This window comes from Dipodomys spectabilis, unplaced genomic scaffold (genome assembly GCF_019054845.1).
Source record: "Dipodomys spectabilis isolate Male_0828 unplaced genomic scaffold, ASM1905484v1 ptg000092l, whole genome shotgun sequence".
In the NCBI taxonomy this organism is placed as follows: domain Eukaryota; kingdom Metazoa; phylum Chordata; class Mammalia; order Rodentia; family Heteromyidae; genus Dipodomys; species Dipodomys spectabilis.
Window position 1 is genome coordinate 11,257,543 of NW_024870769.1, and position 13,152 is coordinate 11,270,694.

Consider the following 13,152-nt stretch of genomic DNA (forward strand, 5'->3'; position numbering starts at 1 on the left):
AAGTGTCTGGGGTGTTGCAAATGCTAGCTGTACTCTGGGAAAATGAAGAGATGATATCTATTAATAGGGGAGAATTGTGTACAAACGTTTTCCCCAAAATGAAAGGAGGCAATAGTCGTCCAAGTCTGCTTTTTTGTAGTCAGAGTCCTCATGCTAAGCCAGAACTTCTCACATGCTTCAATGTGAAACCTTTAAGGAAATACAAAAAGCACACACACACACAAAGACTAAGGAGGCATTGTTTCTTATTTATTAATACTGCAGTGCGGAATATGCAACACTGATATCTATACAACTTCTATTGGATTATCTTTAGTAATTAATTATAACAATGCCTTGTGACCAAAGATCAATTGCCATGACCATATCTAGATTTTCAGTTAAGTACTATGATAAATATTAGCTTTAAAAATCTGTAAATAGGATAATGTCTAAAATTCTCTTCAAAATGTTATGTGGAACCAGTGGCTGATTTTAATAGAAAAATATCTGATGATCTTAGTTGAAATGAATTGAATTTTTGAATATACATCTAACAATGTTATTGAGACACTAAGCATTCTTTGGGCGGATGGCAGATACAGATAAATAGATCTCTATGTATAGAGGAGCCTGAAAACACATGTATAGTTTTTAATTTTGCATTTCAGAATAATTCAGAATACATTGCTGGGAAATTGAGCTCCAGAACCTTCTCATGCCATGGAACTTAATGAACCATCCATCACTAACTACCCTTGCTTCCTTCTCCAATCTCCATTAGCTTCCATTCTATTCTACTCATAAAGTTTATTTTACTTTATTTTATTTTGTATGTGGGGGTAGTAAGGCTTAAAAGTAGTGCTTTTGTGACCTCAGTGGCTTCTTCATTCCAGGATGGTGCTCTATCAGTTGAGTCATAGCTTCACTCCTGACATTTTACTGGTTAATTAGAGATAGGAATTTCAGGCTTTTCTGTCCAGGCTGGCTTTGAACCATGATCCTCAGATTTGAGACTCCTGAGTTGCTTGGATCACAGGCAAGAGCCACCAGAACTTGGTTATATCTATAAATTTGTAGTAGATAGGTCATATAAATAGGGTTCTGATGTATTTTGCTTAGGATAATTTATCAACATTGTTGAATAATATCTCAGTGTTACAGTATGTGCCAGAATTCCCTTTGCAATTAATGTTGCATTTTACTTATATAGATAGCACATCAAATTTAAGAAAATAACTTATGTGCTTAATATTTTCCTAGCTTTTAAAGCAATACTTGGATTTTGGGATATTTGAAAAAACTATAAAATTATACAAAACTATAACATTATACAATTTTCAAATGCTATATTTCCATTCAATGCTAGTCATACCCATTCTATTCTATATAATTCCTCAATAGTATTTGATAGCCATTTCCCCTAGTTTCTCCTTCCAAACTATGTAATACAATGTAAGAAACCAATGTGTACCTATAGGGTTATCTATGCCTATAGTATCCTCAAGAATTAAATAAAATTTATTTTTGGTTGAATTTGTTGAGCAGCAACAAATAATGATGGGATTAAGTGTCCTTGTATTGGATTTTTCTTGACATTTCTGTAGGATTTCATTAGAAACCAATTCTTTTGATCTTCTTGTTAGATATGGCAATGATATTTAGAGGTATGATTAAACTCTTTCTCTTTTTCAAACTAACAAATTTATCAAGGTAGAAATACCAGAAAATTGGGGATCTGAAAATAGCATACCCTCTAACATCAGAAGATAGAGTGTCTAAATAAATATTACTTTTCTAAATGCAATTTAAATTCCTTTTAAGATGCCCCTTGTTGTGCCCATCCATTCTTATCTCTTCCTTCATGAGATCTATCCAACTCCAGTCTCTCCCCTTGACCACTAGCATTTAAACAGAGTGGAGAGTCTCAATGTACTAACTTCTAACACAGCTAAAGCTGACTTCAATGACCAGAATAATAGCTAAACAATTTTCTGTATTGACTATCAGGCAATGAACACAATGTACCCATGGCAAGAAAATATTAACAATTTTAATGATCATGCTAAAACTATGGTTGATTATCTTCCTATGTCTGAGGAAGACAACTTTCTTTGAAAGATGATTTTGTACAATTGCCATTTAAAAGATAGCAAAACCACGCTACATGCAAAAAGGGATAAATATCTAAACTAATAGGCAAGCAAAAGGGAGAGTGAGATTTCATTTTAAAACTCTTTAAATTCATGTATTTATATAATGAATTGATTCACAATTTGTAATATTTGTAGAGAACATTGTGATATATCAATATATTTTTACTTTGTGTAGTATAAAAATCATGGTTAAGCATATATATCTTCTCAAAAATGTATGGTTCCTTTGGAGTGAAAAGCATTCAAATCCTTTTGTAAATGTTTTTGAAGTATGCAGTACCTTATCCCACCTATTATCTCCCTCTGTCCAATAAAACACCAGAGTTCTTAACTTAATACCTACTGACCAATTTTCCTCATTCTCTCTCCCCCTTTAATCTTTCCAGATTTTGGTACCCAACATTCTCTCTCTCAGTCTCTTATAGATTCCACGTAAGTGTGACTTCAGGTGGAATTTGTCCTTCTGTTCTGGGTTTTCTTCACTTAACAGAAAGATAAAAGTAGACAAGATCTGGTTAGATAGGGAAGTTGTCAACTTCATGAGAAATAGGGATTGTGTAACATTTTAAGAATTATAACGTCACATTTCCATTTGAAGTTTAACGGGAATAAATGTCACCTAGTATCTGCTTTCTCTCTGAGATATTTACTCAAATCTATTCAATTTCCTGATAATGGAAACAACTATTCACTTCTGCCATCTCAGCAGAAAAGCAACCACAGAGATATGTAAACACACATGTATGACTATATGTCAATAAAACTTTGTTTATAAAACAAACAGTAGGACAGTTTTATTCTGTCAGTCAAATTTTGATGAACTCTGACTTAGCTCCACTTACTTTTGCAATTTGGTGAATGAGGGTAGTGGTAATTATTTACTTCTGCAGTGCTTGGGAATGGGCAAAAACCCAAAGAATTACAAGTGTTCTTAAAGGCATTTGCAATAGACTTTTTTTTTCTGTTCCTGGGGCTTGAACTCTGGGCCTCAGTATTGTTCCTAAGCTCCTTTTTCTCAAGGATAGTGCCCTACCACTTCAGCCATAGCTCCTCTTCTGGTGTTTTTCTGATGATTAGTTGGAGATAAGAGTCTCATGGACTTTCCTTCCCACTGGCTTTGAACCATGATCCTCAGATCTCAACCTCCTGAGTAGCTAGGCTTACAGGCATGAGCCACCAGGATTTGGCTTCAATAGACTCTTGTTTTGTTATTTTAAATAATGTTCCACTGGGTAAGACCACGGATAAAAAAAAACAACAAAAAACAAAATAGGTCAAGCAGGACTTAGGGCATGCAAGGGCAAAGAGAGCTGGAGGAGATGTGTTGTTCAGCCTCTAATAGGACACACTAATCTAGAGAACCAGGAAGGTGTGGTATTAATGGGAGGCTTAGACAGCAATTGGAACTGAGCACCAAGCTGAAATAAACACACCCAAGTCCAACCATGTGATGTTTGACAAAGGTGCCAACAATATATGCTAATGAAAAGACAGCATCTTCAACAGAGTCCTTGAAATATTGTATTTCCAGATGGAGGATGTAGAAAACAAGATTCCCATCCCTTACCCAGCAAAAAGGTAATCTCAGATAAAAAATTTTGTGTAAGACCTAAAACTTTGAAACTCTATAAAACCCAGAAAAAACACTTCAAAATATAGGAATATTCTGTGACTTTCAGAATGGGACTCCAATAGCTCCCCCCCACAAATAATAGGAAGGATTGGGTAATGGGATTATAGTACATAAAACTAAAATACTTCTGTATAGTCAACAGAACACTTCTCACAGAGGAAAGGCAGTTTATAGAATGTGAGAAAAACCTTTGCTTGCTTTTCATCTGGCAATGGACAATCTTGACTCTATAGAGAAGTAAAAAAAGAAAGAAATAGAAACAGAGAGACTTGAACAAAAGAATATATAATATAACCTCAAAAATGGTATAACTCATTGAATAAAGTGTCCTAAAAAGTTGCAAATGGCATATATGTGTGTGTGAAAACCAAACATTTGTATTCATAAAGGAAATGTACCCAAAGCTATAGAGTGTTTCTACTGCATTTGAGTCAGAATGGCCATCATCAAAAAAACAAGTAACAGTGAATGCTGGGAGGATACAGGGAAAAGGCAACCCGTTTTAATTGTTGTTGCAAATGTAAATTACTGCAGCCATATGGAAATCTGTAGGGATTTCCTCAGAAAATGCAAAACAAAATCAATTCTGTTATATAACTTCAGGGTATATACATAGAGGCATCAGCATCATCTGCAAACTCATGTTTATTGAAGCACTAGCTATACTACCAAGTCATAGAATCAGCCCATCTGATATGAATGGATCATGAACATGTGTACATATCCATAATGGCAGACCATTCAGTCATCAAGAAGAATAAAATTATATCATTTTCATGAGAATGGGTGAACGTGGAGACCATCATGTTGATTGAAATATGATTAAAAAATAAATCATCAAGGGTTCATGCCTGAATCCTAGCTATTCAGGAGACTGAGACATGAGGGTCAGGATTTGATGCTAGACTGAGCAGTAAAGTCCATGAGACACTTATCTCCAATGAAGTAGCAAAAATCTACAAGAGGAGCTGTGGCACAAATGATAAAATGCTAGCCTTGAGGCAAAATGATCAAGGTCAGAACCTAGGCACTGAGTTCTAGCTCCAGGATTAGCACAGGTAAATAAATAAATAAATACATACATACATGAATAAATATTAGAATTGGTGCTGTGGCTCTCAAGTGGCAGAATGCCAGCCTTGAGTTCAAAAGCTAAGGTACAGTGCTTAGGCCCTGAGTTCAAGAATCAGTTCAACACATATGCAAAATACTACCTATATTCTTTTTTCTTTTTAAAATTTTTATTGTAAAAGTGATATATAATTATATAAGTCAGGTTATGAACATATTTCTTTTTGAATAGTGTCACCTCTTTTTGCAGTTTCTCCCAATTTGTTCTCTCTTGAACTCCCTCCCTCCCAAGTTCTATACTTCATTGTTAACATACTGTCTATTGAATATCATTGTTGACTTAGTTTACTCTTTGTCCCACCTCTTCTGTGCCCCCGAAAACTCTCCCAAACACACATACATACAAGACAAAAGGTACAGAAATCACGGTGACAAAGGAGAAAACAACAACAGCAAAAACAGAAACAGTCACAAAAAGCAAAATAACAAAAAGAACTCATTTTCCTTTCTTAGAGTTCATTTTGATGAACATCATTTTCTATGATCATATGACTTATTGAACTTTTGTAACTTTCTCCTAAGAATATTCTCCTTTGGTCTCACTGTGTGAATATTTAGTCTTGTTTAATATATCATGTCCAAGTGTAATTTACTTGTAGATTTATAGGCACCTTCTAATGACTACAAATGAGGGAAAACACACAATCTATGTTTCTTTGGGTCTGGCTTACTTTGCTTAATATTTTTCATCTTTTCATTTCCTTATAGATGGTGTATAAAATATCATTCTTTCTGGTGAGAGAACAAAATTCTAATGTGTACATATACCACATTTTCTTAATCTCCTCTATGTAAAATATTGATATTTCAAATAATAAATTTATTTTCATTGTTTTTATATTTACTTTGTTAATAGTACTTTGTAACAAATTCTGTGTTGTCTTTATATCTGATTTTTCTTCTTTCAGAAATATCCATAAGTTAATTTAATAAACTCTACAGTTTCAAATTTTAAGGTTGCTAAAAAATTTCTTAAAAATTAAAAAATATCTGTGTATGGAGACATTGAATAATTATCAGCACAAAAGAACAAATATCTGTTCATTCCTTAGCATTGTATTACATTAACCTATGCATCTTTCTTCATATACTTCTTGTAAACCATCTTGAGATCTAGGTTTTTCAAAACAGAGACATGAACTAATCAGGAAGAATCTTTCTGGAAGCATCTGGAGATGAGAGAGGAGCCGAGAGGGCTTCTGTGAGCTGAACAGGATCACAGGAAGTCACACACAAGTATAAAAATGTCATTTTATACAATTAATTTTAAAATGAAACAATTGACTTTATTCTTAGATTAAAAATACTCTAGCACTTAGGCTTATTTTTGCTTTATTATTAGACAAAAACATTTCAGATTAGAAATTGTCTAGTTTGTATTGTTCTGTACATTACAATAGTATATTTGCTGATCCAGAGTGATTTAGATTTTCTTTTTTGTTGGTTGTGGGGCTTGAACTCAGGGCCTAGCACAGTCCCTGAGTTTCTTTCAATCAAGACACACACTCTTCCATTTTGAGCCACAGCACCACTTCCAGTTTCCTGATGATAGCATGGAGATAAGAGTCTCACAGACTTCCCTGCCTAAGCTAGCTTTAAACCATGCTTCTCAGGTCTTAGCCTGCTGGGTAGCTAGGATTACAGGTGAGAGCCGCCTGTGCCCAGCTTAGGCTTTTCTTTTCTTTTAAAAAATGTATAATTTTATTTTTTGCTGTAAAATAAAATATTAAAAAATATGGGGTAAGGCCAGGCACTGATGGCTCATGTGTACCTACTGGAGAGGCTGAGGATATGAGGATTGTGATTTGAAGGCAGCCTGGGTAGGAAAGTCCATGAGACTCTTATCTCCAATTAACTGACAAAACGAAAAGAAAAATTCCAAAAATCGAGCTGTGGCTCTAGTGGTAGAGTGGGATCCTTGAGCACAAAGGCTGAGGGGCAGAGATCAGGCCCTGAGTGCAAGTCCCAAGTTTGGCACAAAAACAAAGTAAAATAAAATAAACCTACTTGGGGAATAAAAAAAGAGCTAAGCAACAAAGAATAGGGAGGCAGAGGAGTGATCACAATGCTCACAATGGCTTTTAGAGCTGCTCATTCCAGATGCATGAGTCTGATATGTGTGTGTGTGTGTGTGTGTGTGTGTGTGTGTGTGTGTGTGTGTGTATGTGCAAGTGCATGTGCATGTGGTGCTGCATGCTTCAACAGGGTATACAAGTGAGAGCTTCCTGTGAAAAGGAAAAGGAGCCTAGTGAGAATGTTGGGGGACAGAGTGGGCAAAGCTGGAGGGTCACTAGAAAACGGGTTCATGATGCCCAGGTTCTGCATTAGGTCACTGATCTTGGGCTAGTCCTCTACCACTTGAGTCACAGCACCACTTTTGCCTTTTTCTGAGTAGTTTATTGGAGATAAGAGTCTCAAGGACTTTTCGGCTCGGGCTGGCTTGGAACTGTGATCCTCAGATCTCAGCCTCTTGAGTAACTAGGATTACAGGTGTGAGCCACTGGGGCCAGGCTCCTACAGCTCATTTAGCTCCTGTGTAGAACAGAATGCTTCACTTTATGAAAGTCACTCTCCAGCCCATGGGTTCAATCTCTAGACATGTAAAAACAGTTCAAAACAAAGAAACAAGCTCATCCGTTCTAAGTTTCCATGTTTGCAAATACTTTTTAAAAAAATTAACTTTAAGTAGTTGTAAAAAAGATTTGCCAGTTAACAAAGCAGTTTATGAATATAATGCATGTCTATCTTTCAACATTTCATCCATCCCTCCTTTACCTACCCTTTCCCTCACTCTTCTAAATTTTGTAGGATCTACATTAGATTCTTGTCTGCATTGTCCCTCTTTCCTCCTCTTCATTAGTCTACTCCTTTCCCGTTTATCCTACCTCACCCCTTCTGGTGTTTTATTTGGTTGAACTTTGCCTTTGCCTTTGCCTTTGTGTGTGTGTGTGGGGGGGGGCGGGTAATGGGGCCTGAACTTGGCCTGGGCTGGGCACTGTCCCTCAGCTCTTCAGCACAAGGCTAGCGCTCTACCACTTGAGCCAGAGCACCACTTCCAGCTTTTTCTGCTTATGTGGTGCTGAGGAATCGAACCCAGGGCCTCATGCATGCAAAGCAAGCACTCTACCACTGAGCCACCTTCCCAGCCCCTGCCTTTCTAAGGAATTACACTATTTGAGTTCTCTCTTGAATCTCCTATACATCAGATAATGCATTTGTATACACTTGCATAAACACAACGTATTTACTTACAAATTTATAAGCTAAATCTAGCTTCCACATACATATAAGGGAACACATGCATCCTTTTCCTCTCTGGGCCTTTACATGATTCCAAATTCTTATCTCATGTGTGATTCCATTGATTTCTTTACAGGGTTGACTCTTTTTGTAAATCCCTGGAGGAGACTGAGTAGAAGAGGGATGAGATATGGCCCTACACGATCAGGGCTGCCTGTACCTCTGTGTACTGTCCATGACGGGTGCTCACAAAGAGACACAGGAGGGCTCAAGCTGCAGAAACCTAGAGTCAGTGTCTCCTCCAGCACCACCACCTGGATCCTAGGTTTCAGCATCACTGATGAATCTCTATCTATCTATCTATCTATCCATCTATCTATCTACCTATCATTGTTATTGTAGAGGTGAGGGATTTCAGTTCCACAACACAGGTAACAAGTACATTCTTTTTGAACCATCTGTTCTGGGATGAGTGTGTCTCCTACATGTAGGACCCTGGCTCCAAAGGAAGCCACCTGAGTATGATTCTGTGCTTTTCTTTCAAACGGTCAAGGAACTACATTGCTTATATTGCAGTGTAAGACAGTGTAAGCATTGAGATTAAATTCCTGAGGATGTATGGTTAAAAGTGGAAAATTTTCAGCTTTCTAACTTTCATTGCAAACAGTATTCTCATGATCTCTTGATGAGTTCAGAAGGCATTAAAATGGTTGTCAAGGTATGTTTTCTAAATGTTTAATTCACTATTTCCTTTTACATTTTTTTTGTCATCTGATAGCTGTACAAAGGGGTTTCTTTGTGATAGTCCTATACAATGCATTTTGATCAACTTTACCCCTTCTATCAATCTTGCTCAATCTTCGTCCTTTAAAATAATTTTAACAGGTTTCATTATTTTATTTTCACACGTGTGCAGAAAGAACATATTCACTCCCTATCATTTTCTTCTTTTGCTTTCCCTGGTCCTGCTTCTATTCACCTCCTCCTCCAAATCTCTATTTTACCTTTCTATCATTCATTTTTATGAAAGAGAAAATATGATGTATTTGTCTTTATCAGTGTAGCATGTTTTGATTAACTATTAATTTGCAGTTCCTGCTAATCATATAAGTTCATTTTTCTTTATAGTGGAATCACACTCCATTGTGCATATATACCACATTTTAAAATCTAGGCATTGGTTAATGGGCACCAGACTAATTTGATGATGTGGTCTTTATGAATAGTGCTTCTATAATCACAAATGCGTAGGTATCTCCACAATATTGACTTGGACATGAAATCCAATCACTGATGATTTTTCTTATTTTTTTGTTTTTAAATTAATATTTATATATGTATTCATTTTAGTATTACTGAAGATAAGCTCAATAATATTACAAAGCTGTGAGTTCGCAGCCTGGAGTTTCATAGGAAAATGTTCTACCACTTGAGACCTATTCTCAGCCATTTTTGCTTTAGTTATTTTTCAGATGGAGCCTCAGATGAGTATTATATCTATGTATCTCATGACATTGGTACATTGTAGTTGATTTGGTTGCTTGACAGTTGCTGTTGAGTATACTGGCAGTCTTGTCTTCACTGTGGATTGGTTTGGTGAGCATTTTATGTTCTCCTTAGTGGCTTGATTGTTGGATCTAGCTGTGACCTAGAGAGACCTACACTGGCCCAAGGAACTAGCAAACACTGACCTGTGATGTACTCTTATACAGCACTTCTGGTCTTGGTACTATAGGAACATAGGTTGTGTAAAAAGACTCAGGAACTTCTATGTGAGATGATTTGGTCTCCGAAGTAGATAAAACCCAAGAAAGAAGCCTGGTGAAAGTTGAAGATCAACATTGCTCTCCAGCACAAAAGGTGAAATCACTTTCAGTCTTTCTGGGGACTTGGGGCAAAAAAACAAAAACAAAAACAAAAACTAAACTCACTTTCATGACATTCACTGAAATGAAGAGAGGAAGGGACTATATATTACACATAATTCACTGTTTTATTTCTGTTTGCCAGTTCCTATTTACTGTAAGATCCTACTTTTTAATTTTTAGAATATACCTCTTCTTCATCCTTTAGCAGACAATCTCCAACAGAGAAAAGCTAAGCATTCTTTAGCTTCAATGAAATGCAGGTAACTTACTTTTAGTGATACCAATATTTAGTAATCCATACAGACAAAATTGCAAGAAAAGACAATAAATTATCAGATTATATATGTAGATACTTTATTATAGGTCAAAACTCTTAATAGAACTTACTTTTTAGGAATGATTAAGAATGGATGACCTATTACAAAAATTCTGAAGCCTGGAACACCATCTTGTTCAATACTTCTAATTTGTAGGTTGAGAAAACTAAAGCTCAGGTAAGTACAGAAAGAGAATTAAGTTCACTCCAATTTCACTGACAGTCTAAACCACAATAAATTTTCTTTACTTTTTTGCCTTGTGTCTCTCCTTCCTGCCAGGAATTTTTATAGGGTTCTTAAAAATGGCTTGTTAAGTATATAAGAGCTTTTAATTCCTACTAAATCTTCTAGAAAGTGGATGGTGGCCAAAGTTTTCCTGATAAAATATGGAACTAAAGACAATGCATAGTCCATTCATCTATTTATTTATTAGCTTCTTATTAGTTGAGTGAGACATAGACATAGGAAGAAAAACACAAGGTGGGAGTATTTATGATTATATTTTAAACAAGTTTTTTTTTAGTACTTGGGCTAGAACTCAGGACCTGAGTGCTGTTTTTTAGGGTTTTTGCTCAGGGTAGAGCTCTACCATTTGATCCACAGTTCTTCTTCTGGCTTTTTTGTTGGTAGTTGGGTATAAGAGTATCTCAAATTTATCTGCTTTAGCTGGTTTTGAATGGCAATTCTTAGATCTCAGGCTCTGAGTTGCTAGGATCATGTGTGTGAGCCACCAGAGTCCACCTTAAGCAAGATTTTGATTTAAGAAATAAGAAAAAAAGAGGAAGAGCCAGTGAATAAGAGACAAATAACATCTTGTCCTAGGAAGGAATGGGTGTGGGCTGAGAGACATAAGTTTTGATAGTGGGCACTCAGGTGGGACTTGGGTACAGATGAGCAGGATAAGCTCAATATATGTCCAAGAATGAATATGTGTGTGTGTGTATACATACATACAGAGAGAGATATGTGTTATATATAAATATATTCACACATATATATGTGTGTGTACTGTGAATTGTGGGGCTCAAACTCAGGGCCTGGGTGCTATGGCTGAGTTCTTTTGCTTAAGGCTAGCATTCTACCACTCTGAGCCATAATTCACTTCTGGCTTTCTGGTAGTAAATTGGAGATGAGAGTATCACAAACTTTCCTGCCTGAGCTGGCTTTGAACTATGATGCTAAGATCTCACCTCCTGAGTGGCTAGAATTACAAAACTGAGCCACTAGTGCCCTGCTCTAAGATGAAATATTTTGTCCAGAATTTTCATAATCCACATTGAGATTTTCTTCAGTGGATCCTGAAACAATCTTCTGATAGTCAATCACAACTTTTCAAGCGTTCATCATCTATGAACCACCTAATGTGTTATTTTTATCAACCACTAAAAGTATTGAATTTCATTAATAAATACAGTAAAAAAGAATAGTAGCCAGGCACCAGCGGCTCACTAATCTTAGCTACTCAAGAGGCTGAGATGTGAGGATTATGGCTTGAAGCCAGCCCAGGCAGGAAAGTCCATGACATTCTTATCTTCAATTAATCAACAAAAAAGCTAGAAGTAGAGTTGTAGCTCAAATAATAGAGCACTAGTTTTGAGCAAAGACTCTCAGGGACAGAGCCCAGGCCCTTAGTTCAGAGCCCAGGCTCTGGGCCCAGGCACATACACACAAGAAAAAGAATAGTTACAAAAAGGTTTAGATAATAAAAGTATAGAAATGGCCAGTTGAATGATTAGACTACTAATGGTGGTAGAGGGACAATATTAATAATATCTCTACAAGTCTTCATGGCCTGGTTCAGCAATGGATATTTGAGCCCTAGGCTAGTTCAGATATAGTATGGCCCCTCTGAACACTATTTCTATATCTATAAATAGATATCTCTAGCTATATTATATCTATGGATAGATATAAAGAGTATATATAAATATATGTGCATATTACACATATATGGTATAGTGTATATGTACGTATTATATATATGTATATACTATATAGTATATCTGTACATATAATATATGTATATTATACATATATATGTATATGCATCTATGTATATATTATATTCCATATATATATTCCATAAAAGTGTTTTAATCTGTCTCACTACTAAGAGCAGGTAAAAAAAGTAGAAATGTTATACAGAGACCAGGCAGCTTGGGGTGATCACAGGCTCAGACAATCAAGGGACTTCTTACTAAAGATTTAGTTCAGCCATCTTTTCAGAGAAGTTGACAGACATGTCAGATTTAATCATGGGATACTTAGATGCTGAAATTTGCCTTTGTGTCCACTGTGTTTCTTATCCATTCCTCTATTTGTCTTATTATGAAAAATATTCACATCTAAGTGGGAAGTGTTGTTAGATGCCTATAATAATCCCACCATTCAGAAGGCTGAGGCGGGAGGATAAAGAATTTGAGGCTAGCTGAGGATATGTGAAGGGAAAAAATAGTGATTACTTAATAAGAAAAAATATAGTGTTTATTTCCACCCCATCTTTAGGAAACAAATGTGTGTTTTGTATTGCTTTAATGCCTCATAAACTGTTGTTGACTTTTTGCTCTAATGAAAAAAAAAATACTTAAGTGCTAGGAAATCATCTCGCTGCTGGCAAATGCAACTATTTTTAGCAACGTTCAGTCTTCTCAACAAATACTATGCGCTATCAATATTAAAAATTTAATATTCTTACATTTACCTGCTTCTTGAACTCCCCAAGAGAATGGGTTAGTTTTTGAAAAAAAAAAAAAAAAAAGCAAAAAACCTTTTGCCTGGGCTGATCCTTCAAATCAAGACTGCACAGGAGGTAGCTAAGATTATAGGCA